We start from the raw sequence: 23,207 nt of genomic DNA on the forward strand, positions 1-23,207 counted from the left end.
AGAGAGAAATCCTACACGACCAACATGAGCCGCAACTCTCTCGTCCTGCCATATTATATCAACAAAAACAAACCACACACACACACACACACACACACACACACACACACACACACACACAAAATAAGCGAGTGATCCTTGCCATTCTAATGCCAGTCGTTCAAGCCACAGATCGCTAACGCTTGACTAAATCATCTCTCCTCTCTCTCTCTCTCTCTCTCTCTCTCTCTCTCTCTCTCTCTCTCTCTCTCTCTCTCTCTCTCTCTCTCTCTCGCCTCAGCTGTTTCCGACTGGAATTTCTTTTTTCTTTAACTTGACTCGGCGATGAGAAGCGAAGTCGACATCAAAAGGCTTGAGGGAGGCGGCGGCGGCGCGGCCCCATGTGCGTCTCGGGAAGCACATATGGCCTTCTCCTTGTCAATCTGTTCATTTAATTCCTCATTATAAAATGCACTTGTGCCGCCCCCCAAGGACGCGCGAGTCGAGGAAAATGGCATTAAGGGATGATACTTCCCAAGGGGCCGCGGGGGACGGGGAGGGGAGCAGGGGCGCTGAGGAAAGGAATTGGTGGGTTGGATTTCACTTAATGTGTTCATATTGGAGGAGTGGCGCTGATCCGGCTTTGTTCTTGGCTGGCTGTCTGTCTGTCTGTCTGTGTTTGTCATTCCACCTCTTGGTTTGTTTGTCTCAGTCTGCTGGTATTGTGGTTTGTCTGCCCGCCTCTGTCTATATGTCTCTGTGTGTTCTTCTGAAATACTGTTTGTAAATGCGCGATTATCTGTTTCTTATTTCCTCCTAAATGATATAGGCGAGCACGCGCACACACACACACACACACACACACACACACACACACACACACACACACACACACACACACACACACACACACACACACACACACACACACACACACACACACACACACACACACTTTAGCTCAAGCAGTAAAATTCCCATATTGTTTCTCTCTTCATTCATCTACCGCAACAAAGACTCGTCCTAAATCTCCACTTGTTCCAGGGCAGAATCCTCATTTCATCTCATTCCCTACGCCTAGCTGGTCTTCACTTGATACATACGTCCACCACTCTATGACCCCTTAATCTTAAAAGCTTCGGACTGTCACAACTACTGCCGCGGAAGGAAGGAGGGAGGAAGGTAAACAATTAGCTATAAAGGCAGAGATATTAAGAGATGCAACGCTGCAGCAGTATGACAGATTCAGGATAGTCTATTAAAAGGAGAGAAGTTGATGAAACAGAAGGCCTTTAATTCCATTCTGTTTGGGAGGAAAAATATTGGCGGAGGCGACACAGAACATCTAATTTATTGAAAGCTGTTTTACCAATAGACGAGATATGAATTTTCCATTTGAGATTTTAGTGAAAAAAGTCCAAGGTATGTATTGCGGAGGACAGGGATAGTTTGAGGGGCGCCAAAAATGAAGCGATACCTATCTAGAAAGTTGTGTCAGGTAGATAGATGAAGGAATTAAGATTCTGATGTATTGAATAACAATACCGCATTCGAAAATTATATAATCACAAGAAATTAAGCGTTCTGTGGTTTATTTCCGTATCACTAGATTCATAATAACTCCTAAAATCTTCCAGTAGAGACTTGAACGTGACTGAGGGTAAGACGCTGAAATATCTGACCATACAGTGTCATGTGTTAGTCTTCTCACGTAGGAGGAAGCCGAGGAGCAGACCCGGATGTCTAGGGGTATTTTTGGCTTCCGATGATGGTTTGCAAATGAGAAGACTTTGTTCCGAGCGAGTTGAAGTGTTCCCTTTGCTTGTCTCGCCCACTTACTACATGACTTGAAGAAGGGAGACGATTTTGAAGAGAAGGGAGGCGGTGGCATGATTCTAAAGACGAAGAAAAGAAGATTCTCTCTCTCTCTCTCTCTCTCTCTCTCTCTCTCTCTCTCTCTCTCTCTCTCTCTCTCTCTCTCTCTCTCTCTCTCTCTCTCTCTCTCTCTCTCTCTCTCTCTCTCTCTCTCTCTCTCTCTCTCTCTCTCTCTCTCTCTCTCTCCTCTTCTGTGTGGTGTGTGTGTGTGTGTGTGTGTGTGTGTGTGTGTGTGTGTGTGTGTGTGTGTGTGTGTGTGTGTGTGTGTGTGTGTGTGTGTGTGTGTGTGTGTGTGTGTGTGTGTGTGTGTGTGTGTGTGTGTGTGTGTGTGTGTAATATAGGAAGATAAAGTTTCATATGTCTGGACTGCGTACTTGAAAAATTAAAAATTAAATGTTAAAAACTCCATTATGAACTGAGGACTATTTTTTATTATTCCTCTGCAACACACACACATGCTCTCTCGTAACCCAGTCCAATATAAAGAACAAGTCTGTCATTTAATTTGTATAACTTGTTCTTAAATTTATAGCTTGATCTTCCTTGCTACCTCCTGCCTACGACTCAAACTGTTGCTGAAGAAGAGCACCAAGACACTAATTCAAAAAATCAAATCTGCCATCCCGTTTGCTTCTTCCATGCCTGATAATTTTTTGGAGCCGTGCTGGCCTTTTTGTCAATATATTTTTCATCCTTTGGTCAGGTTCCCAGACACATAAGAAAACGTAGGCTACTTTCATTAATTCACGGAGGTGTGTCTTGTTCGTTCTTCATTCATATGCTTGAAAGTTACATTCGTATACCCCGGACACTCACTCTCTCTCTCTCTCTCTCTCTCTCTCTCTCTCTCTCTCTCTCTCTCTCTCTCTCTCTCTCTCTCTCTCTCCGTACTTTTTCACACAATTTTGTTCTCTCTTTCTCTCAATGAGGAGAAGAGCTTGGAGTAGTCTCTTGAGAGTCTTACAGAAAAGAGTTGGTGGTTGGCGGCCTGGGCTGGGGAGAGGGGAAGGCAGGAGCGAGGGAGGAGGGTGGAAGAGAAAAGGAGTGGGCGGGAGGGAGATAGGAAAGAAAGAGGCAGAGAAGGAGGGAAGACAGGATGAGGACAGAAGTGTGGAGTGAACGATAGGAAGGGGGGTAAGGAGAGGAGACAGGGAGGGAGAGAGGGCAGGCAGAAGATGGGAATGAGAAAGAGAGGGAGAGAAGGGAGGATTGCGGGGTAAGAGATGGGAATGGAGGGAGGGTGAAGGGAGGGAAGGGTGAGCGTGGGAACTCTTTTATTAAGTACTCTCAGTTTCTCATGATCAAGTGCATATGAAAGGGAAAGCAAATGCCAAACATACTTTCTCATTTAACCTCATTAGTGGTGGTCACTGTTATCACTCACAGCTGTTCAGGACATCAGGGAACCAATGCATGTCAAGAACACTTACCTGTATAGAGCCATATATCTTTTCTGCTTTCCTGATGTGTATTGTTTATTTCGTAAATGAATATGCAACATTTTTATTTATATTATTATTTATTATTTATTTATTTATTTTTTATTTATTTATTTATTTATTTTTTTTTACATTTTCAGTGCAGCTCTTTAAGTTAAGCTCTCTATTCCAGTTTATTTATCTATTCATTTATACTTTTTTTTTTTTAAGATGGTAGTTGGTAAGGTATATCAAAATTTTTTAAATCTGTTGTTGCTGCTATTTTTATTATTATTATTATTATTATTATTATTATTATTATTATTATTATTATTATTATTGTTTATTATCATTATTACTATTATTGTTATTATTATTATTAATATTATTATTATTATTATTATTATTATTATTATTATTATTATTATTATTATTATTATCATTATTAGTGTTATCATTATTATTACCATCATTATTATTATTATTGCCACTGTTAGCCAGACTCGAAGCTGGAGTGGGATTACCTGCAACACACAAACTCAGACTCGGAAAAAGTCACGCGCCTGAAAAATGTATCAGATCATCCAGGGAATCGATCCAGGCACTGTGTACACTATTTCAGTCCCAGTGGTCTCTCTTTTATTTTCTAAACAAAGCCACGAATATTTCATGACTAATGTTATGACTGATTTCCAAAAAAGATCGTAAGTTTTCATAACCATTGCAGCATTTCTCCTTTAGTACCATACGCTTCCGTGCCGGGTCCCCACTAGATTCCAAGGGCTCTAGTTGAAGTTACACGGGTCTTTAAGGATGATTTTACGATTCTAGTGACGTATTAACAAGATTTCAACTTTATTGACAGGAGAAACACTCTTGACAACTTGGTTACTCATTTCTGTGGCCGTTGAAAATAGTCGTGGTGAGAGAGCAAAGCGTTTCAGAATGCTGGCCTTAGAACCACACATGATGATAGGGAGGCGCACTGAAGATTAAAGAATGCTATACAACACTCGCATCCGATCCCACGTGCCACTGACAAAGAGAACCTTGGGAGTCACGTGCAGACTGTCTCATACCTCCGAGAATCTTGTAAACAGAGCAAGAACTGTTAAACCAAATGTGATTAAATGCGCGCGCGCGCAAAAACTAAGTTTTTATTAGATTTAACTTAATCCAAGGTAGTTTTTTCAGTTTTCCATACCATGTTTCTTGTCGTACTCCACCTGCCATACTACTGTCAATTATTATTATTATTATTATTATTATTATTATTATTATTATTATTATTATTATTATTATTATTATCGTCATCATTATATGCTATTACTATACCAAGTAAAAACTGAAAGAAAGATAAGAAAAATAATGTTCTTTCTGCATACTGTATCCGTAGATGATCTGATGAACAGCCTGAGTGGAAGTCCGTACACATGAATTGCCTCTTAAGTAAAAGTAATAAAAAAGACAAGATTACTAGTCCGACCACACACAGGAAAGCCAGCCCGCTAGAGTGGCGGTGCTGCCTGAGGTGCAGCGTTGTTGCGAGTGACGGAATCAGGGAATTTACTCAAGAAGGCCGGGTGGAGCGGTCAGCCTGGCCTGAGTTGTGAACCATAAGTAAGGGCGAAATGGAGGAGGTGGGCGGCTCATGTAAATTACTACTCGATAGGTTAAGTTTCCAATAGCATGGAGCCACGAGAACGAAAACTTTCCTTTCAAACTACAGTCAAAACTTTTTTTTTTTTTTCGGTGCAGATGTGATGTCCAGCCTTGGAGCATCATGGACTCAGAGAAATTGATTTGAAGATGAGATAAAGTTCCTGTAAAAAGATTTCATTTCTTGCTGAAACTGTCAAGACACTCACGGAAACACAAGTGTGACACTATCAATAAGGCCTCAACCAATCACCAAGGCCTTAGTGACTTTTTTAGTCAACCTCGACTGTCTTGGCACTACACAGTTTTATTTATTTCTGCATGATACAGGCAGTTACTATTTCCTTTCTACACGTTAGCATTCAAACACGAGCTAGTGAGAAACTTGCCTTCTAAACGATTCATTGGATAAGAGCCGTAAACAGGTGTTATGCCTGATAAAGTGGCACTCCTGTCCTGAACACAAGAGTATGTAACACCAGTAGGTACAGAAAAGCGCGCTGCTTTGTCGCGGATCGTTTCGTATGTTTTATTCTTGTCGCAACAGTGATTTATTCAGAGCGCCATTGCTACAGCCTGATGGTATCGTTGTGTCGCGGCACCACTACCCGCCTGACCGCACCTCCTGCCAGTAACGGCAAGTCTGATAAATGAGCACCATTAATATGGCCGCGAAACCAAGTTAATAAGTGTTTTTGAGCTTACTGTTCTGTAAAGACCAATTAAATTTTGAGGAAGAGATATTTAACGCACGGGAAGGTTCACGTGAATTGGTACACGATTTTGGAAAGTTTGCAGTGCTTACTCAATAGACTGAAGACCAAGCAGTGGTAATGTGTGCTTTCGTCCTTAGTTGAGATCACACTTAATCCTGCCAAGCACTACTGTCTTAAATCCTCCATGGGCACGTGAATCAAGTTAATGTTCCACACACAAAGCAATGAATCCAATACCACTGCAGTGGAGCACAAGTGTTGCTGAACTAAACTTGATCATTCTGAAGCGAGCTACGGAGCAGTGCGTCCCTCGCCACTGCTCGCGGCCTTTCACTGCTCAGGAGCCCTTCGGTCAAAGCGAGTGTTTGCTACAACCTCGCACAATCTCTACATTTCAATAGAGGAATTATAAGTGTATTAGGAACATTTGGATTAAATTTTCCACTCGCTGTTCTCAATCACTGTGCTCACGCATGCTGCTTTCATTTGTGATTTGTAGTATTTTGACTCCGGCAGGAATGTGATGAGGTTTTGTTATTTACGTTTAATGAATGCTTCTGGGTTACACCTTTTTTAATGACCGAAAACGAGCAAAAGGAATAGGTAAATGGATAAATGTAATGATTCTTTTATGCCACCGCCTTCTGTAAATTATACTTTCTTTGTTTTACCATTATGAAATACCTTTCTTTTGCAGCTACCAGTCACATACAAATAAATACTTACATAAGTAAATAAATAAGTAAATGAGTACTTAGAAACAAGCAAACGATGAAAAGTATGAGGATGACAAAGTTACAAGGTGGGTAATGGTGCTATTATCTTGTCAAAACAAGTACTGTTCGCGTTGGAAAGGTGAGCTGTCATCAGGGAATCACGCAACATGACAAGGGAGAATCAGCAGAGTATGAGTAGAGGAGTACGTCTTCATTATTTCTTTATAAACACGACAACCATGACATGATGTAGTCTTTTCACGGTTATGATCGTCCTTTAAGCTTTCCAGCTTTATGAAAGTGCTTGCGCCGGTACAGAAAAAAAAAACACTGAATAGGAGGTTTACATTATCTTCTTTAAGCTACAAAACTACTTAAGAGGCTGCAGTACAAACATAAGAGGCTGCAGTACAAACATAATTCTAAAAAGTTGTAGGTGATAAAGGGAAAAAAAGTTTAGCGGTATAAAGGATGAAAATGAGCAACGCAGAGAACGATGCAGTGTAAATTTACTCATAAGGGAGCTCGTGAAGCGGTTCAGGAGCAGTAAGTAAAGGGAGTCAAGACACACGAGCTAGTAACACAGGAGTGAGAGACGCGGACCAGACAGAGAAACCGGGAAGCAGTGGGAGTATTTCAGGATGGATTTAGGAGCTGGGATAAGGCTGGTGCAGATGGCAACAGAATTAGGCGGCGTATGTGAGACTATAGAACAGGTAGGGGACAGGCAGCACTATGCAGCAGGCAGGTGGGCAGGGCAGAGCAACAGCAGGTGGATGTGACGGGCCGGCAGCAGGTGGTAAGGGCCGGGGCGCGAGGAGGCGAGAAAATAGCGTGAGTGTGGTAGTTAATGAAGCGGGCGAGGAACAAAGGGTGTCGGTGCGCGGCGTGGGAGGGCCTCGGGGCGCCCCTGTGATGGTCCCGCCACGCCTTGTTGCCTCCTGATTACACCAGATTTATGGCGCAGCTCTCACTCCCCACTGCCTCCCTCACCAGCCCCCACTCCCCCACCTGGCTCAGTCCCCACCTAGCCACCACACTCCCACCGCCGCTCCACCACCTCCCCCTCCTCCTCCTCCTCCACCATCACATCCAAAGCCGCTGTAGCTGCTTCCACATTACGTTAGCCACCACCACCACCACCACCACCATGATTATCCTTAACCATCTCCACTACTGTCATCACCTTTATCAGCTACCATCAGCATCGTCACTACCTTAACCACAATCACCATCATTATCTCATCACTTACCACCAGCTACTGTCACTACCACTATCATCTTCAGCACCAACATCGCCATAATTACTATCTTCGGCAAAATAATTTTAAAGATCCACCACCATCACCGCCACCAACCAACATCAACACCACCACCATTAACGCCTTCAACCCATTACTACCACCACCACCACCACCACCATCCACCAGCCATCACCATCACCACCACCACCACTACTCGCTACATGCGTTTCCAATAACCCTCTCTCTCTCTTTTTCTGCCACAATCACCCCGTCACCACCCCGCCGCCTCTCCCATCGCAGGTGTCACTCGTTCCTCACTGCTCGGTCTGCCGCAAGAATTTATGGGGCATCTGTCTGCCGATCACTAACCACTGGTCCTTACCTGAAGCACCCCCCGCCCCCAGCCTCGCCGCCCCCATCTCTTCATCCCCTCCCCTCATCGCTCTACCCCCTACCTCTTCTCCCCTATCTGTACACTGCCCACTAAACTTTTCCCTCCTTCGCATCTTCGCTAGTAATTGAGAGAACATCACTCTACCCGCACTGTTGTTTCCACCCTGCACGCCTCCATGAATTTCCCTAGTGCCTTAATTTTGTGTCATTTCTTTGCTCAGTATTAATTTTCCCAGACACTACCACTTGCTCCCTCACGATATACTTGTACCCCCTTAAGTTGCCTTCCTCCTCACTCTGATCAAACCTGCTGCTAGTTTATTTATTTATTTATTTATTTTTTTTTTTATGTTTGTGTGCGTCAAATAGAATGATCAAAGAAATAAAAAAGTGAAAAAAGTCCACTCACTCCCAAAAAGTCAGACTAAAAAAAGTTTGTTTATTCAGTTCCAGAGGTAGTTTGATCATTTTATCCTGCAGCAGCTCCATTGGCAGGAGGAAGAAAGAATAAAAGCAGGTAGAGAGTTCCAGAGTATATAAATGAAAGGGATGAAAGATTGCAGATACTGATCAACTCTTTCTTGCACTAGCACGTTGGGTGGACAGAATCTACCTCCCACATAAGCACACAGTTGACATCTAAAGCATCTCACAAAGCCCAGTGAATTCATAAACCTAACCTTCGCAATCCAAATGATAAAGGTCATCTTCTCAACATCACACACAGACACAGACACAGAAACACACACACACACACACACACACACACACACACACACACACACACACACACACACACACACACACACACGCACGCACCTGAGCTGCATGTCACAATTACAGTGTATCCCAGCATCAGACGCGCCTCACGCCGTATATCGCCTGGTGTGTGGAAGAGGAATTGTTGCAGCATTATGTTATGCAAATGGACGCGGAGCTGTAATCATGAACGGTCCACTGTTTATTTGATCCGAAGGAAATCAATACAGACTGTTGCTGCTCGATGCTCTCTGCTCGCCCGGCTGTGGGATTCCTCCTCCTCCTCCTACTCCTCCTCCTCCTCTTTCTCCTCCTCCTCCTCCTGCTCCTACTCATACTATTGTGTGTGTGTGTGTGTGTGTGTGTGTGTGTGTGTGTGTGTGTGTGTGTGTTGAGAGAGAGAGAGAGAGAGAGAGAGAGAGAGAGAGAGAGAGAGAGAGAGAGAGAGAGAGAGAGAGAGAGAGAGAGAGAGAGAGAGAGTCGGACAGACGGACGCACAAACAGAAAGACAGAAACAAATAGGAAGAGAGAGAGAGAGAGAGAGAGAGAGAGAGAGAGAGAGAGAGAGAGAGAGAGAGAGAGAGAGAGAGAGAGAGAGAGAGAGAGAGAGAGAGAGTCGGACAGACGGACGCACAAACAGAAAGACAGAAACAAATAGGAGAGAGAGAGAGAGAGAGAGAGAGAGAGAGAGAGAGAGAGAGAGAGAGAGAGAGAGAGAGAGAGAGAGAGAGAGAGAATACACGTTGTACATATTTTCCTTCTCATTTTTCATTGTATCCATCACACAAACTCGACTATTTTTCTTTTCTTTCGCCTTTACGTAATCCGGAACCCTGGCCAGCCGCGCCACCGCCCCGCAACCCACAGGAAAACACACTCACACAGAAGCAAAGCAACACGCACCGCAGTTCAGGGAGGAGGAGAGAGAGAGAGAGAGAGAGAGAGAGAGAGAGAGAGAGAGAGAGAGAGAGAGAGAGAGAGAGAGTCCACGAGCGGCGTATGCAATGAAACTCCACCGTGTTCTGCCTCGAAATATTGTGAATTTTACCGGGAATAAAAATGCACATGAAATAGGTAACCGGCCAATATTGTAGCAAATATGTTATGCAACAGAATGCACGGCCGTCACCACAATCAGTTGAAATATAAATGATAAAAGTTTGCAGCGTGGTGGTCACAAAATATACGAGTTTTTGCATGACTGCACTGCGAGGAAGACGAGGCTAAAAACAGGCGGAATGAAACGCTCTCTGTGTGTGTGTGTGTGTGTGTGTGTGTGTGTGTGTGTGTGTGTTTCCTCTTGTTGCTGCACGTGTTTCCTCCAATCCCATACATCCCAGTGAAGGAGTGAGGCAGTTTCTCTCTCTCTCTCTCTCTCTCTCTCTCTCTCTCTCTCTCTCTCTCTCTTGAAGCTCTTACCAATATGAAACTACAAGGAACAATATTAATAACAGCAGAGACGAAATGAATATGGCGAGCATTGTTCCCATTACTACCACCACCACCACCACCACCACCGCCACCATCATCACTGCCACCACCACCATTACCACAGCCACGCAAATTAATAGCTGTACTCATTTACAGACCGCCAGGCCAAGCATCTGACACGTATGACAAATTATATATACATAACTAGTCGCGGATATCAGCTGCCGTTTTAGCCGAGACGACAATATATGAAAACACACTAATCTATTGCTTGTATGGTAGGTAAGTGTTGTGACTTTGCGCTAATCAACACCGGTGCCTCTCAGAATTCTCTCCCGTCATTCATTGTCTTTCACACTCATCAATGTTTGCTTTAAATTTCATGCAGGTCCCGTATTCTGACACGCTTTGTTCTCTCTCATCAGGACTATTTTCAAAGGCCACAGAGATGATTAGTCGGACTCTCATTCGTGTTTCTTTTTCCTGCATTCGTAATTCAGATGCAGAATTCTTGCTAAGTTATCACCAGAATTATGAAAACACCCTTGACAATGCGAATAGCTTCTACGTATTATATATATAACCAGTTGAAAGTAGTGGAGATAAGACGGTGAAACGTTTGATAATATGGGCAAACTATCCTAGACAGTTTTATATTTAGGATGAGAGTACAAAGATGAAATGATGTGGGAATTTTAATAACTTATGATCCTTTTTACACCTTGCACGTCTGTTTTTCCGTCAATACTTGTAACCTTTTTATTTCTTTTTTTGTACGTGATTGTCCGTCTGTTTGTCCGTCAACACTCCTCGTCCATATTCTTAATTAATCATTCTATTTGCTTTCCTTGTCCATCAGTGCCTCGGCCGCCGCGCCTTCCTCGCGTGCCATCGTGCGGTGCCAGCCAGCGGGCGGCTCACTGTCATTATGCTCTCATTATACGTAATTTGATTTGAAGTGGCGGCTCGCTCCCTCTCCCTCTCCCATTCCCATAAGCTCCCCCATTTCATTCATTGTCACTAATGGCGCTACCCTCCTCTTACTTCTCTCCCTCTGGTTTTTCCATATGGGTACTTTTCTTTCCATATTTTCCTAATTGTTTTCGTGCGTTTGTCTCTGCGCCGTATTGTGGTGGCCGCGCTGTGGTGGCGTGTTCCCGCATCGCCTCTGACATGTATAATTTATTCATTGATCTATTTATCCATTCGCCCGCTTACTTTGCATAACACAGGCGATTCTTACATACCGTTTTTTTTTTTTTTTTTTTTGGCGTATGTAGCGTGTGGCCGACAAGAATTAAATGCCGTGTAATTAAATTTTTATGATTACGAGCCTAAGAAAACAAAAGATATACATATATACGCTTTTTGTACGGGACCTCACGCGAAAGGAAGTATACACACACACACACACACACACACACACACACACACACACGCCATCTGTGCACGGAGAGGGACAAGTGTGCCTATTGTGTTGTAATAAGATCGGCCTCCGTGATCACATTACGCCCCCACCACCACCATCACCACCACCGCCACCACCACCACCACTCCCTCCTCTCTTCGTTTTTATTGGGTCCTTCGTCATCATTCTATCACGTTATTGCATCGTCGTCTCTTCATTAAGTCTTCCGGTAATTAGGTTAAGTGGAGGCTCTTCTCTCTCTTTCTCTCTCTCACTCTCTCACTCTCTCGTCTACTTGTATCAGTCAGCTCGTCGCCGCCGCCCCGCGTGTTACACCAATCACTTTTTCATCTTTTTTTTTTTGTGTGTAATGAGATATATGATAAATAATAATCAATACTAACGTCGCTTTTTACGTAATTACAACGCTGCTTCCTGGCGAATGAATGGAGATTAATGAAATGCATAAACTCTCGCGGTTGGGGGAATTACTGCGTTTAGTACATTAATATCGCACTGCATCGCGTTACATACAGACACTCTTACACTCATCCAGGGAAAAGAGAGACGCATTAATCTGGTTTTGAATATTACAGTAGAATATGACGGAATAAAAACGATAACGACTGAGGTGACGCCAGGAACTCAGAGCAACTTAATGAGTAATGAGATGAAGCAAGTTGGGTAATGGAAGGAAGAGGTGACAGTGGGGGAGGCGGGCGGCGAGGACTGCAGAGGGCACAGGAACCTTGAGCCTTCAGCCACTACTAGTCTGTAGCGGTAAACAAAGCGACGGGCGGCTGGCGGAGCGTGGTCAAGGCGACTCTCGCAGATCGATAGAGAAGAGTGGGCGCAGGAGTGTGTGGTAGCGAGAGTCTGAGTGGCTGACCGCAGATGGCAGAGTGGCGGAGAGAGATATACCCTCTTTCTTTTTTTCTTTACTCATTGATTGGCGTTAAGCGAGAGTGTGTGTGCTGAGTTATTAATACAATAACTTGACTGGGCTGGGCTAAGCTGAACTGTTTGTCACGTGGCAGGTGATACTGTGAGAAAAAAAAAAAAATATCTCCGTTTTTTCCTTTATTCATTGAGGTTAACGAGGATTATGTTTGTTAAGTAATCAAGACACTAACTCGACTGGAGTGGGCTGGGCTGGACTGAGCTGGGCTGTTTGTAATGTAAACGTAAATATTGAAGAATAAATGCTCTTTTCTTTTCTCTTTCTTTATTGAGGTTACGAGTATCAAGGGTTGTACTGGATTGGGCTGGACTGAGCTGAACTGTTTGTTACACTAGAGATAGAGTGAGAAATATCCCCTACCTGTTCCTTGTTCTTTATTCACTTAGGTTAATGGGAGATATATTTCCTGGATTATCAAGGATCTAACTGCACTGGACTGGATAGGACTGAGCTGGACTGTTATGCAGGAAGAGATACGAAGAAATAAGTGTTCAGATGTTTCCTTTTACTCATTCAGGTGAACAAAAGGATGCGTTTCTTGGGTTGCTAAGGAACTGGGTTGGTCCGAACTGGAAGAAACTGGTGGACTGTGTCATTTCGAGATACTGAGCGAGAAATGCTTTTTTTTCCCGTAATACTTCAATGTTCCTTGGGTTATCTAGACATTAACTAGGCTGGAATGGACTGCATTAAACTGAACAGGACTGGATTAAACTGGTGGACTGTCTGTCATGTAGTAGTTGATATTGATTAAGAAATGTTACCTAGTTTGACTGGGCTGAACAGGGCTGGACTGGACTCTAACTGATGGGCTGCTGATGCGGGAGGACACACACAAAAATATCGGTAAAAGGCTCTACACAAAAACCACATTGACACACATGTACACTAACGCTATTAGTGTAAGTACATTTTCTTGGTAGTCATCCGTTTCTCCACTTCCTGTAATCGTATTCCTTCCTCTTCTTTCCCAGTCCGGCACACAGGAAATGAGCGTCACCAGATGTCAGTCCTTTCCGTCACGCGTCACATCCGTCACCTGATACGGCCTTGCTTTGTCCCACTGTCCTTCATCTGTTTCCTTCCTCTCGGCCTCATGCTCATCCTCCTTGTATTGTTTTGTGTTTATACTGGCCTGTCTTCTTTTCTCTGTCTGCTTCTCTTTTTATATGACTCTGTCTCCGTCTGTCTATCTGTTTCTGTCTGTCTACTTGTCCGCCTGCCTGTCTGTCTGCCTGCCTGCCCTCTCTCTCTCTCTCTCTCTCTCTCTCTCTCTCTCTCTCTCTCTCTCTCTCTCTCTCTCTCTCTCTCTCTCTCTCTGTAGTGTGTACGTACACGGTTTACTTTACATAACACGAAAACTTTCCTTCCATCCTAAACACTCCTGTATTATTTAACTCGTACGTATCTACATGAATACAAGACTTAGTGCATTACATCTCACACTTTTTTACTCTTTAATGCCATGTACATCGCCCCAGGAAGTGATGTCGCGACGTTCAGTAAATTTCGTGTTCATATATCGAGTATAAATTAGTATGTGGTCTATTGAATTGCTTTGTAATAAAATAAAGTAAACAAAAATCCGTTAAGATAAAGAAATTTTGGGAGATTATACGTGATGGCAGTTGTCTGATTTTCTTTTTTTTAGGGGGTCAAACTTTCTATACAACATGGCCACTTTTTTCTGCCCCCTGTACTTAAGTAATTCTCAGGAACTTTCACTTCCTCGTTATTTTCCAACGAATTTTTTGTGTCATCTCACTCCCCTTCCCTTTATTTTTCTTACTTCCCTCTTCTCTTCTCACTTTTACCCTTCCTCCTCCTCCTTCTCCTCCTGCTTTTCCTCCTCTCCCACACTCATCTCGTTCCCTGTCCCCTTCCCCCTTTCCTCCCTCCCTCACAGGCTCTCCCTCCCTTCCTCCCTCCCTCCCTCCCTCCCTCCCTCTCTCTCTCTCTCTCCCTCCCTCCCTCCCGCGTCATCTGCGTGAATCACCAATAATTGTATCAGAGTAATGGCGCGTGCAGTATGACTTGATATCATTAGTGGGTCCAGTCATATGCGCCCGGTTATCGTGACTGATAGCATGGTTATCGGGGACCCCAGACCCAGAATTTTACCCTCTGAGGCAGTCCTTTCTGAGGGAGGCGCTGGGTGAAGAGGGAAGGCAGAGGGGGAGCTAGAGCGAGAGAGATGATGAAGGGAAGGGCTAGGAGGCGCTGAGGTGATACGATGAAAATTATAGAGAGATGGATGAGAGAGATGAGGGAAGTGAGGGGCGGAGAGGGATTTAAGTAATAAGGGAGGGTGGTAGGAGGATGAGGGGGAGGCTAGGGAAGGTTGAAGGCGGCTGTCTGTGCACGACGGTGAGCGCTGGTCAGGGGATTAGAGGAAAGGAAGCTTGTGAGGATGGATTAGGTGGAGCGTGGAGGGGATGAGGCGGGTAATCATGTGGAAAGGATGGTTGAAGATGATGACGCTGTAAGTTAACAAAGAAAAAAAAAAAAAAAAAACATATACCTACATATAAGGACAGGCGCCTCAGTGAGTAGTTTTTTTTTTTTTTCCTAGACCAGTGCCCGTCTTATATTAGAAACATGTATACGGAATCAACACAAAACGATGGTGCATATGCGAGTACTTACTGATCAAAAACTGCAATCGAGACTGGAATACTGACGATGGACACGGCGCCGGCACACCAACACACCAGACCAGCAAACACGACGCTTGCAGATCAGCACGCCAGACAAGCACGATACCAGTACATGATCACACCAGCCACACAACACTGGTGCCCGGGCCTCCCCTTAGCCACAGCAGCTGAAATGAACGGCATTTTGGTCTCGAGAGCAAGTTCGAACATGATCAAAGACTCACTCACTTGGGTCGAACTTTAACCAGCAGAGGTGCTCCTGTGTTCTTAACCGCGCCACTCACCGCTACGTGGCGCTCTGTTCAGGCGGCAAGAATAAAAACATTCAGTTTTTCTGATAAGGCACAATTCCTTCCCAAATATAAAAATTACTTTGAATATAGTAAGACGAGCAACTTTGCTGTATATCTGGCTGGTGTCAATTCCCCGGAAAACATCAGCTGGCTTTCAATTTGCCTGGATGCTGGAAATACAAAGAGAAAACCGGGAAAGGCCAACAGAACAATCATCATGTCAGTAAACACAGCCTGGGCCTCGCCGCGGAGACTCGGATTGCACGAGTGTCGAACATTACTCTTTACATGTGTGTGTATGTGTGTGTGTGTGTGTGTGTGTGTGTGTGTGTGTGTGTGTGTGTGTGTGTGTGTGTGTACACAAGCTTAGAAATAGCAAAAGGAATAAAATCCTTTACACTAGAAATAGCAAAAGAAATAAAACCTTCGATACCAGAAATAGGAAAACGAAATCTTTGACACTAGAATAACCAAAAGAAAATCTCCGATACTAGAATCCACGATGAAATTTTGTTCACGTAAACGAAATTTGCTTCACATTCATCTGTACTCATCTCTCGGGAAGTATCGTGAAAAACACACCAGATGAGTTGAGAATAAAGACAAAATCACCAACAATGCCACTAAGGTGATAAGATACAGGGAGGCATCGGGTGCTGCCCTCGCTATCAACCTGAAGACCAATATTGAGCACCCTTAACACCTGCAAGTAAGAAAGCATCGTAAAGCTTGGAGAGGAAAGGGAACGAGGCTTGAAAACTCGTGTGGCGTGGCTGAGGCAAGAGCTGGAGCGTCGGCGGAGTTCTGGAGGGGCGTGGTTCAGCATCTGGAGAAGGTGAGGACAAGAGGCAGTCGGCTCAGTTGCCCAGTTAGCGGGGAGGGAACCACCTCACGCCTCGCTTGATACTCTACACGACAAACTGGATTACCCTCGGCCCCAGCGGCTTACCTACCACCGTCCGCCGCCTCTTCCTTTTCTTCTTTCTCCTATTTCTTTCTCGTGCGTCTCCCGATTCCCCCTTCCCTCCCTGATCTGGCTCCCCGCACCTCCACACCACACCCCGCCGCTGACTCACTCACCAAGACGCTTTTCTCCTGCAGAGCGTGGATGACATTTCTTTTTTCTCTGGGTGCTTCGCTCTATACGGTTTAGGTCCGTAATCTTGGACTATTTCTAAAGGCCACAAATATGGTCACTCGGGTTCACAAAGGTAGTTTTCCTATTGATGATCCAAATTCCTTGTCAATTACTGAAATGAACTTGAAAAAAAAAAATGATATCCAATACAGCTTATTAAATGTAAGAGATAAAGCGATGAAATGTTTAAGAATCCGATCCTTCCTTATACTACCGAAATGCTCCATGTACCCAAGCGTGGTGTGGATGCAGCACAGTCCCTCATCCATTTACAAACTCACTATCATCATCAGCTTCTTTGATTTCATTATTCTTGCAAGACAAAGGATTTACTAACCGTCTATTCCAAGGTACTCAGTAAGATTTCTCATATCACCTCTTCATCATGTTCTCTGTCTGTCCTTCCTTTTTTTTTTTAGCTTCCTAAGATTGTCACTCTGTTATTCCGATTGTCTGTCTCTTATCTGTTTGTTTCAGTCTGTGTTCTGTATTTGCGAGGGATGACTTGGCGTGCGCAGATCTGTTTTACTTTTAAGGGCGTGTGTTGTCTATGCCCTTTTTTTTTTTTTCTGAAAGGATATAATGAGAGCTAAGAATTTGCTTGCCTGATTAAATTCCGACGCCATGAGAATATTGTTTCCTATTGTCTGACTGCTATTTTTGTTACTATTTATTTCATTTTTTTATGAGATAGCGTTTTCTTACCTCGTCTTCTTCAGTCTTTCCGTACCTTTATTGAACCGAAGCACTACATAATATTTATCCCTTTACTGAGTTACATTCATTACTTTTATTCATACCTACTAGAAACTCCCTGTACACACACACACACACACACACACATACTCACTCACCACCACCACTACTCCCTCCAGCACCACAAGTCCATCTATATTTCATCATTTCCATTTGCCTCAAAAGTGAGTTCTGTTACTATGCAAATCGCAAGCAATCACGCCACTCCAACACGCGTTCCAAGCCGCTCCTGCTCCCCGCAATCTGTGGACAACGGCCGCTCTGGTGACCTTCCTTTGTCCTCGCTCAGCTCTCTGAATGCCATTAAGCCTCTTGCGCCACTCATGACTTTTAAGGCGGCCATATTTAGTCGGGCACACACTCACTCACACTCACACACACACACACACACACACACACACACGCAAACACACATGGGACCAGCACCCTCTCCACTGTATGCTTTCAGGGTTCTATTTTGAAATGGTTCTCATTAAGATTATTTTTCACGGGCCACTGAGATGTGTAATCCGGTTCTTATGTTTTTTTTTTATTTTTTCCGTGTGAATGATACATGATTTTTGTTATGCTGTTATAAGATTCAGGAAAGCACTCATATAAATCCTGGTAACTTCTATTCAATCCTGTTCAAATTAATAGTGAATATGAAAAACGGAAATGTTTGAGAATACGGTCCATAGTTTCATCCACACACACACACACACACACACACACACACATGCCACTGTCTATCATCCTTGTAAACAAAAACCCTACTAGTATTTTTTGTTTGCTTGTTTCCCTTTTTTTTTTCCATCACGTTACGAAGAGGAGGGTGGAAGAAAAAAATACACACGTGCTATGCTGTGGCTGCAAACTGCCTGAAGTCTATTAGAATTCTTCAAAGTCCGGAGTTTTCCTTCCGCCGAGAGCATTCCCGGGTAAGGAGAAGAATGTGAGTGTGGCTGCAGCGAGGCGGGGAGAGGCAGGGAAAGGCGGGGAGAAGAGGGGAGAGGAGGGGAGAGGCGGGGAGAGGAGGGGAGAGGAGGAAAGAGGCGGGGAGGATCATTTGGGAGTTGACGCGCGGCTCACTTCGCTATGTTTATTGTTGCGCAAGAATTTGTGGGGTTGTGTTTATGCAGCTGCCGAAAATGTTGCCACTCATGCACGTGACACTTCAGTAATGCGGGAACCGTGAGCTGCGGGGCGCGCGTTGTTGTTATTTTTGGGGAGCTTTTTTTTTTTTTTCACTTGGTTTATTTTACTCATGATTCAGCAGGTTTTTTGTTTTGTTGTTGTTATACTTCACTAGTTTGATCAAACAAAGGAACTAAAGTTATTATTATTTTTTTTTTTTTACTTTTATCTATCTATTGCATCACTATCATCCTCTTTTTCCTCTTCTTGCTCCTCCTCCTCACCATCATCATCATCATCATCATCATTTCTTTCATACTCACCAGAAAGAGAAACACGGTACTTAGATTTTGTTCCTTTTTCTTTATTTTATTTATGAACTTAACCTTGTTCGTTACCATTAGTATTATCATTATTTTATCCCTCCTGAATCGACAGGGAAAGCTCAATATTATATAGATAATTTCCCTGAGTTTCCATCATTATTTCTAGTTGACATGAGTTGCAGCTTGTACACATTCACATTGGTAATAAACTAAGTTTACGAGACATGATTCTTTTATTTGCCCAGATCCAAGTTTCTGTTACACGACACGAGTTCGTGTTTTCGATGCAGATTCGTGTTCATAAATGCTTCAGTGTCTTGTCTCGACTACTTTTATTAAGCTCTAGTGGAACTTTTGGAGCTTTTCAAGTTTTTTTTTTTTTTCATGTCTAGGAAAACTATTATTAAGCTATACGAATTTCGTTCTTAGGCTTCAGGGAAACTTATTCACCTATTGAAGGATATTTTCATGATGTTAGTAATAGTTAATTTTTATTGCCATTGTTTAATAATGATTTTGCATCATCAACGAGGAAAATTCTCATGAGGCCTTTAATAATAATTTCCGTAACCCTTGGAAAATAGTCCCTCTGAGAGAACAAAGGGTTTCAGAATGTGGACCTTTTCACCACGTAGTGCCACCGCTCATTCACAACAAGCTTCACGTCACGGTATCGGCTTCACGAGAGGCATTTATGCGTACATTTCACGTCATCAGGTGTTACAGCGAATACTGTCCACTAAACTAGGGCAGGTCAAATCAGACGTTTGAAAAGAATGAGGTGTATTAATTTTATTTTCGTAGATGTTCAGGATTACTAAATGTGTTACGATGAGATTGCAACGCACTCTTTCGGGAACTCCTTGTCACTGAGCCACGAAGCCACAAGCTATGGAAAGCTGTCTGAACAAGTTGGATAATTCATCCTTTCTAATTTTCTCAGATATATGGACGTGGAAACACCTCGCCTGTGACGTGGAAACACTTCGCCTGTAACTCAGAAACATCACCAATATTTCTTTTCTATATATTTTCTGTATAGTTTACGGGAAATCATATTCGAAAATAGTGAACAAAACAATTCTGTTGTACCGTGAAAGTTTCCACACTCAAGCTGAAAAATCTTCACAGCGATGCATCTGACAGTAATTACAATGCGCTTTTGAACGCCGGCAGAGACAGGAGAGATTATGGAAAACAGTGCAATGAAAAACAAAGCCGGTAAAAAGCCACTGCACTTGACAGCAACACAAAGCGCTGAACTAAACCGACCCTCACGTTTCCTGCCTGGCCTCTCATGCCGCCTGCCTCGTGTGATACAAAACACCAGCCAGAGTTTAGGTCCTCCATCAGCCTCACGCCCTCCACGCTGTGAGAAACTGCGCTGCAGAGAGTGTATTTAATCTTGACGCTGGTAAATAAGAGACACGTAAACAGGGCAAGACTGAACACAGGCTGCTTCTCCTGGATGACGATGACGATGATGATGACGATGACTGTGTGTGTGTGTGTGTGTGTGTGTGGTGTGTGTGTGTGTGTGTGTGTGTGTGTATGGTGTGTGTGTGTGTGTGTGTGTGTGTGTGTGTGTGTGTGTGTGTGTGCGCGTTTCCGTGATATACGAGTATTGACCTCAGCTCAGCGTGATGGAAGCGATCCTCGACCCCAAAAACGTCGGTGTTTGTGTTTGTATGTTCGCATATGTAACCAGTTGTGTGCCGCGAAGGTGTGTGGTATTGATGACTCGCCCGCGCTCCGGAAACCCAATCCATTTTCCATTTGCACCTCCTAAATGTCAACTCTATTTTTGAAGGTTGTTAATCTGAGCGCTTTCCTCAATTTTACCTGGTGTTTTCAAACTCTAAATATTTTTCAGCGTTGATAAAGTTAATGATCACTCATATTAGGTTCCTCATCAGGTATGCAAATTGTTCAAAGTGATTTTAAAAAATATCCTACAACGACCGCCCTTCGTAATAGAGACGGGTGCTGGCATTGTTGTGGCTGCACGGCCGCAACCTGGCGCGTTCTCACCTTCAAGCTGAGCCGTGCGCCTCGTAGTCTTAAAGGTGCTTCTTGCTCGTCGCCACGCGTGGATTGTGTCCCTCGTGGCTCCAGGCGCGGCTGATTGCGGTCGGTAGCTCTATTCGGAGCTCATCTTTCCGTCACAGCTTCAGGGCAGAGATTAATCAGGGGGGCATATTGGTAACTGTGAAACAAACCCTCTTTTGGCGCCGGCTGAGCCAAAAAGAGACACAGAAGCAACATCAAGTATCAAACACAAAGGATAAAGTTTCTCTCTGGAAAACACCCTGGAGCTGCCAAGTGCCTGGTTGGTAGGGACACAAATGAACAATTTGGTGCAGGCGTGAGTGGCTCTCCCCAGTATTACTCCACTCAGCACACATACGACGCGGCCCGACACACAGCCAGCCGCCACTTTGATCCGAGGAAACAGTGGCACGCTGCTGCCAGAAGTGAAGTCCCTGTGATATGCAATGGTGTCATTAGCCTTCACTTTTTTTCCCCTCGGCAGAATCCGTGCCCTCACTCCTCTATTTCTCCCTCTTGACAACACCATTCCGTCGGGTGCCGAAAGAAAGAGATTTTAGCCGTTAAAGTGAAATTCTGAGTGTCAGATAACTTTGACGAAGAAGCCGAGGCTCACAAACACTGTCGATGGCTCCTTCCTGGCACCCTCACACTCCTCGCCACTTCGCTCGCTGTGGACGTGTCCTTCTGAACACACTTTTTCTTTCCAGATTCTGCTGTTCATATATGCGTTCCAGTATGGCATGTATATAGATATCTCATTCAACTCCAAGTTCAGGTTTAGGTGAAGGTGTCAGGACGCCAGCAAGGTCGCGGGAGCGTTTAGGAAGGTGGCGAAGCGAAAGGAAACGTGACCGATGCAGGCGGGAAAGGCGGCAAGCCCCGGAGCAAAATATTAGCACATGTTGTTCTAGTGGCTGCAAGACTGATTTGTGGAGAATTTGGGAGAAAATTAGGTTTGCAACTGGTGATGGGAGAGGGAAGAAGACGAGACGGGGAGAAGGAATGGACGGTCTCTCTGTCTCAACTGCACAAGAACTTTGGGAGTGAGTCAGTAGTTTTACGGGAGTTGTTGAGAAATGAGCCATTCAACCATTCTCCCTTTTTTTTTTCTCTCCTCATTCTCTCTGTTTTCGCTCAAGTCCTTTTACTTTCTTTATGAGTGTTGTGTTGTATATACTTTTATTCTCTCCCCCGGGCGTATGTGAACCTCATGTTGCCCCAGGTTGTCCCATCGCTCACCGTCTTTAAAGGGGAGCCGCGACCCTCACGCCCTCCAGCGCTTTTTGTTTTTGGGTTTTAGGAATGTTTCGGTCATCGCCAGAGTGTTCCAGAGCCATCACGGGGGGGCTTCACTCGTGCTTCACTGGGGCTTCACTCGTCTTTCATTGGGGTTTCCAGAGCACTAGGTTGTCTGTAATTGGGATTTGTGTTTACTTTAGACTGGTTACTTGTGTCTTAAAGGGTGTTAGGCATTAGTACCTTAATTCATCTGCAATGTCTCTGCCTGTCTGCCTATTTGTCTATGTCTCTATCTATATATTTATTTATCGGTTCATTTATCTATGTAGTTAATCTATGTATCTTCATTCATTAATTCAAATATTTTCTATCTATTTCTCTACCTATTTATCTATCTATCCATCTATCTGTTTTTATCTATTTATCAATGTATCACCTATCTATCTTTCTATGTCTCTATCTATCTATCTATCTATCTATCTATCTATCTATCTGACTATCTATCTATCTATCTATCTATCTATCTATCTATCTCTCTATCTGTCTACATATAATGCTTTTTCAACGATATGCCGTATCTCCTCATTAAAATGCTCAAGTATAAAAGTAGACTGCATTTTATTCCACTGGAAAATAATGATGAATTTCAAATAACACGCACGTAAAAAAAATAAATAGATAAATAAAAATAAATAAATAAAAAGATAGAATAAAAGAATAATAACGGAGCAATTTTTTGAGCCAATCACCATTATGAGGACTCGCTAAAAGGAAAAAAAAAAAGAAAAAAAAGAAGAAAAAAAAGAATAATAACAAGCGTAGGCTGAAGAAAAAATGCAGCTATTTGTTATACAGAAACTTTCATAACACCAAAAATTTCTCCCTGTGATCCCAAGAAAAATGGAAAAAAAAAAAAAAAAAAAATCCGCGCCACCAGTTACGTTCTTCCCGAAGCGCAGCCATTTTTACGCTTCAACTTTTGCGGGGAAACATCGACGCGGGAATCTCAGTGAAGCCAACCATTATTACTCTCCTTTTTTTTTTTTTTTCCCTGCTTGTGGTATTCAAATC

At 43.6% G+C, this 23,207-nt stretch overlaps 1 protein-coding gene across 3 annotated transcripts in view; it reads right to left on the minus strand.

Moving 5' to 3' along the window:
• Window positions 1-15,366, minus strand: part of LOC135113990 (coiled-coil domain-containing protein 170-like) — a 73,777-nt gene extending 58,411 nt beyond the window's left edge. For all 3 annotated transcript variants that reach the window (XM_064029606.1, XM_064029589.1, XM_064029571.1), the window contains exon 1: window positions 15,206-15,366. The gene's annotated coding sequence lies outside the window, so the exon portion shown is untranslated. The remainder of the gene's footprint in view (window positions 1-15,205) is intronic.
• Between the last annotated feature and the right edge of the window lie 7,841 nt (window positions 15,367-23,207).

The sequence above is a fragment of the Scylla paramamosain genome, chromosome 2, assembly GCF_035594125.1.
Source record: "Scylla paramamosain isolate STU-SP2022 chromosome 2, ASM3559412v1, whole genome shotgun sequence".
NCBI lineage: Eukaryota > Metazoa > Arthropoda > Malacostraca > Decapoda > Portunidae > Scylla > Scylla paramamosain.